The sequence below is a fragment of the Carcharhinus amblyrhynchos genome, chromosome 10 (assembly GCF_965287045.1).
Source record: "Carcharhinus amblyrhynchos chromosome 10, sCarAmb.v2.hapA, whole genome shotgun sequence".
NCBI classification, from domain to species: Eukaryota; Metazoa; Chordata; class Chondrichthyes; order Carcharhiniformes; family Carcharhinidae; genus Carcharhinus; species Carcharhinus amblyrhynchos.
The window spans coordinates 63,264,564-63,270,151 of NC_137333.1; the positions used below are offsets into that span (position 1 = coordinate 63,264,564).

Consider the following 5,588-nt stretch of genomic DNA (forward strand, 5'->3'; position numbering starts at 1 on the left):
ATTATCCTGTCCATTCCTCTCAAGATCTTGACTATCTCTGTCAACTTTCCTCTCAGCCTTCTATCTCCAGGGGAAACTGTCCCAACCTCTCCAACCTATCCTCATTGCTACAATTCTTTATCTCTGGAATCATTCTTGTGAACCTCTTCCATGCTCTCTCCAATGCTTTCATATTCTTCCTCAAGTATGGTTCCCAGAACGGGACATAGTACTCCAGATGTGGCCTACTCTTGTACTTGATGCCCTTGTTAATAAAACAGAAGATATTGGGGGCGATTCTCCCAAAAAAAATTCTAAATACTTAATCTGTGTAAAAACTGGAGCAATTTCTTCTGGTTTCTTTAGCGGGATTTTCAAAATGAATCTCCCAAACTCTGAGCACTGCAAAGTGCGCTAGTATGATTCAATTTGAAAATTAGGGAGCGGAGCCTATTCCCACTGAAGAGGCCAGCAGTATTGTGCCATTATGCATGTGCCAATCATTCAGAGTTGAGATCACCACATGCGCAGTGGCCTTGCACTCCATAGTCTCCCAGTCACTACCCCTTAATGTCAGGGTGGCCAATAGGATAAAATGTGTTGGGTTTTGGGGTTAGGGCCTGGACGGAAATGTGGTCGGTGCAGACTTGATGGGCCAAATGGCCTCCTTCTGCACTGTAGGATTCTACTATTCTAATAAAAATAATTTAAAATATGACAATTGTAGAAGGTAAATAGAAGGCAATTCCGATTTCCAGAGAGCATTGCCTCTCACCCAAGTAGTTATTATTCATATGTGAAAGCGAAGGTTGGCGGGATGATTTGACTTGGGTTAAAACCACCAAATCTGATCTGATGCCCACACATGGCACATTTTTCAGAAGTAACATTCAGTTTGGATTTTGTTTTCCTGCAATAGCCCAGAGATACTGAAGCCAATTGTAAAACTGCCATCGAGCCCCAGAATAGAAACGAAAGCCGAGACAGGCCTGGCTTGAATGACTCAGAGTGACACAATGAGCCATTAGGAAGCTGATTAGTCAAATTGGTGCCTTCAACATTATTAAACATATGTCAGAAAATGAAAACAATTGCTTTTCTACTCTTAAAATTAGAACCGTCATTAACTACATGGCAGAAAGTCAGTTTCAAGTCATTTAATATTTTTAGTCAATCAGAATTGGGAAATCAGATTTGAAATATGACTCTTATTTTGTTCAAAGTCAGCAAAGTCATTGGCAGTACAGAAGTGATCTAAGAGTAATTTGAAGGTACAGAAATGCCAATGAGATTTTATTTCTCAGCTGTTCTTCTCGATGCAAAAGAAAATGGATTAAATGGGACTCCTTCTGTCACATCACTTGTTCCAGTAATGTGTTCAGCTTAAATCTATCTGAAGCTGTTTGTACTGTCAGCTGAAACATCACATTGATTGCAGGCTGTCAGTCCCTGAAAACACTGGCGCAGCAAAATCTGCATCTGCATTGTGTCACAGGGTCCAAGAGTGGATAAGTTTATTAAGCAGAGACACAGACATCAGCCAGGCATCCAGTCTGTGCTTAAAATGGCTCAGCCCATTTAAAAAGCAATTAGATGGTTATTTGAAAAGGAACAGTGTGCAGGATTATGGGGTCAAGTAAGGAGAATGGCACTCAGTGAAATGTTCATTCAAAGAGCTGGTACAGACACGATGGGCCAAATTCCCTCCTTCTGTAACAATTCTATAATTTAGTGAAATTCCACTCATGCGGGATCTTCCTACACGCATAGCTGCAACTCTTAGGTTTATCTCCAGTTAAAGTCCCAGCGGAAAGAGTGAGTTGCTACCCACCTCCTGTCAGTGGCCTTTCTTAGGGACAGGCAGTGGTACTGCTTCTCACAAAGTTGTTCAGAAAATCGCAAAACTGGCAGTAACCTGTGTTCCAAATTCTGTCCTCTGGTATTCATAAATATACACTTCCGACCAGAGTTAATTGGAGTATAATCCTGGTTTATTATCTTCCTCATCCCGGTCTCCAGTTCCGAGACAAGGCACTCTTGTGAATGTCACTCGTGTGGGAAGCAGAGGGAAGAAAGGGTGGAAAATTACTTTAGTAAGTTCATCATTGAAGTTGATACACTATCTCTATTATCTTTAAAAATGTATAGGGCTATTTAGTCTGCTCTTCTACAGAAAAGAGCCTCACCATACTTTTTCCTGAGAGGTATTTCTTAATTTTCTTCATATCTTTGTAAATATTTACTGCATTATTTTCAGGATTTCAATATCCTTTATGTAGTATGACCACTGAAACTATACAGAGTACTTTAAGTGATCGTAATCGGATAATGTGTGTTTGTAAGTACCTAGTTTGTAAGTACATTTAACGTTGTACATTCAACACTAATGCATCTACTTTCTCAAAAGACTAAGGAAATTTGGCATGTCAGTTACAACTCTCACCAATTTTTACAGATGCACCATAGAAAACATTCTTTCTGGTTGTAACACAGCTTGGGATGGCTCCTGCTCTGCCCAAGACTGCAAGGTATTACAAAAGGTCGTGAATGTTGCCCAATCCATCCTCCAAACCAGCCTCCCATCCATTGACTCTGTCTACACTTTCCACTGCCTCAACAAAGTAGCCAGCATAATTAAGGACACTATGCACCCCAAACATTCTCTCTTCCACCTTCTTCCTTTGGGAAAAAGATACAAAAGTCTGAGGTCACATACCAACCAACTCAAGAACAGCTTCTTCCCTACTGCTGTCAGACTTTTGAATGGACATACCTTGCAGTAAGTTGATCTTTTTCTACACCCTAGCAATGACTGTAACACTACATTCTGCACTTTCTCGTTTCCTTCTCTATGAACAGTATGTTTTGCTTGTATAGCGCGCAAGGGACAATATTTTTCACTGTATGTTAATACATGTGACAATAATAAATCAAATCAAATCAATGCCTCTATGCTTTTGCATTCTATTCCAACAGAAGTAAATCCCAGTACTTTGTTCTTTTCTCTTTTTTGCCAACTTTACTGATTTACAAGGCCGAAATCTTTCAATGAGCATTGGAGCCACTGTGTCTACTTCTAATCAGACAAACAACTGCCCACTTAGCCGGATGTGTTTTTCTGGCCAAACTTCCGATGTGCAATGCAGAATCGCTTCTTGGCCTTTTGGCTAAGACCAAGTGTAGTATTGGCATGCTGTGCATGGTTGAAGTTATTAGGTTACATTTTAGCTTCATTTGAAGCAATTTTTAAAAGTAGCATCTCAGCCTTTTGGCTAACATGCAAATGAGATCAAGCCTTGGAGGAAGAGCTATGCCTACACTAATTAGCTTGGATCATGTAGAGAAAGCCCAAGGCAGGAGGTGGGAGCCCTGTCTTGTCAGCTTGGATTGGGAATGTCTCAACTTGTTGAGACTTTGAATTGGACTTGATTTGATTGAATTGGAATAAAAACAAAAAAAAATTACCTCAGTATAGAAGTCCATGGATGCTACTATTTTTGTGTTTAAGATTCCCTGTGAGGTCAGAAGTCTTGTAAACATTGTGATAATCCCATTTTCTTCATCAATTTTATTTGTCTCTTCCTTTCTAGCTATGTAAAGTTGAATTGCCCCAAAATTATGGGAAGACAATGGCCTGGTGGTATTATTGCTAGACTATTAATCTAGAAACTCAACTAATGTTCTGGGGACCTGGTTTCAAATCCCACCACAGCAGATGGTTGAATTTGAATGCAATAAATAATGTCTGGAATTAAGAATCAATTGATAACCATGAAAACACATCTGATTCACTAATGTCCTTTAAGGAAGGACATACTCACTTGATTTGGCCTACATTTGACTCCAGAGCCACAGCAATGTAGTTAATTCTGAGCAGCCCACCACCTTCTTGAGGGCAACTAGGATGGGCAATAAATGCTGATCAGCCAGCAATGCCTGTGTCCCATGAATGAATAAAAAAAGAAAGATCTGTGCTTTTATTCATTACATCATTGCTAACATATTTCTATCTTCAATTCCTTCCAATATTGATGGTTTGTGGTATACCTCTGATAGTGTGACCAATCTCTAGCTATCCTTTCTCTCAATCTGGTCCTATTGATTTTCAATGACACACTTTGAAGTTTCAATGAGGGAAATTTTTGATCAATTTAGAATAACTACAATAACCAGAAACAAAAACATAGGACAAAGTAAAATCCTACACTAGAAAACAAAAAAATGAACTGCACATTTGGCTTAAATCCTTCAGAAGTTACAGATTTCAATTTCCATTATCTTGAATGTACAATCACAATGGATAGAGTTGCTGCTGACAGCAGTTGTGTGCTAACCTTATTATTGTAGCCTTTCAACAGAAAGAATTCTTCATCCCTGTAGAAAACAACACAATAATCCAGTTTATGATAAATAATTAAAGCATTCATGGCTTGTGCAATTTTCAGAAGATCAAGTGAATTACTGCACATATAGACTGGACATAATGAGCTGCCGCTAGACCTCCCTGTATAAGTACTGAATTATTTTTAGTCTTTAAATAATTTAGTTCCAGTCAATGAATGGCACTGCTTTTTATTGCATTAAGAATGGCACGGTAGCACAATGGTTGACATTGCTGCCTCCCAGCACCAGGGTCCCAGGTTCAATTCCAGCCTTGGGTGACTGACTGTGCATGTTCTCCCCAAGTCTGTGTGGGTTTCTTCTGGGTGCTCTGGTTTCCTTCCACGGTCTAAAGATGTGCAGGTTAGGTGAATTGACCATGTTGCCACTTATTGTCCCAGGATATATAGGTTAGCATAGATGGCATAGAATCCCTACAGTGCAGAAGGAGACCATTTGGCCCATCAAGCCTGCACCGACCACAATCTCACCCAAGCCCTATTCCCGCATCCCCACATATTTACCCTTCTAATCCCCTGACACTAGGTCAATTTAGCATGGCCAAATAACCTAATCCTTTGGACTGTGGGAGGAAACAGAGCAACCAGAGGAAACCCGTGCAGACACAGGGAAAATGTGTAAACTCCACACTGACAGTGAAACGAGGCTGAAATTGAACCTGGGTCCTTGGTGCTGTGAGGCAGCAGTGCTATCCACTGTGCCACTGTGCCACAGTTAGTGGGATTAGTGGGATGAATATGTTGGGTTACAAGTAAGCCTGGGTAAGAATCAGTGCGGCCTCAATGGACCAGATGACCTCCTTCTACACTATAGGGATTCTTTGATGACCAAGAATTCAGAGCACATGTTGAAAGTAGATTTCAATGGAAGCAAAAAGCCCCTATTAAGTAGAAAAATGGGAATGGGAAAAGTTTAGGATGCCAAATGGCACTTGGGGATATCAAATATTTGTGATTGACCTTGACATCCACACATACTCACTATCTCCCTCACTCCTCTCTTTCAACATAAATACATTAAATAGCTGCTTAACTCTTATTATGCGATTTATTTTAATGAATTTAGTAACTTATTCCAAGGAAGTTTTTTTTATTGTGGTAAAATTCATACAGAGACTGCAATTAATTCTTATCCCAACATATCAATTATGCTTTGTATAAAATAATTCTGAATTGCTGGCTTGCTCCTAATCACCAATCTTTAAATTA

The 5,588-nt window shown here is 39.7% G+C and overlaps 1 pseudogene; it reads left to right on the forward strand.

Moving 5' to 3' along the window:
* Positions 1-3,126: 3,126 nt before the first annotated feature.
* Positions 3,127-3,269, forward strand: LOC145349613 (U2 spliceosomal RNA; annotated as a pseudogene).
* The last annotated feature ends 2,319 nt before the right edge of the window (positions 3,270-5,588 follow it).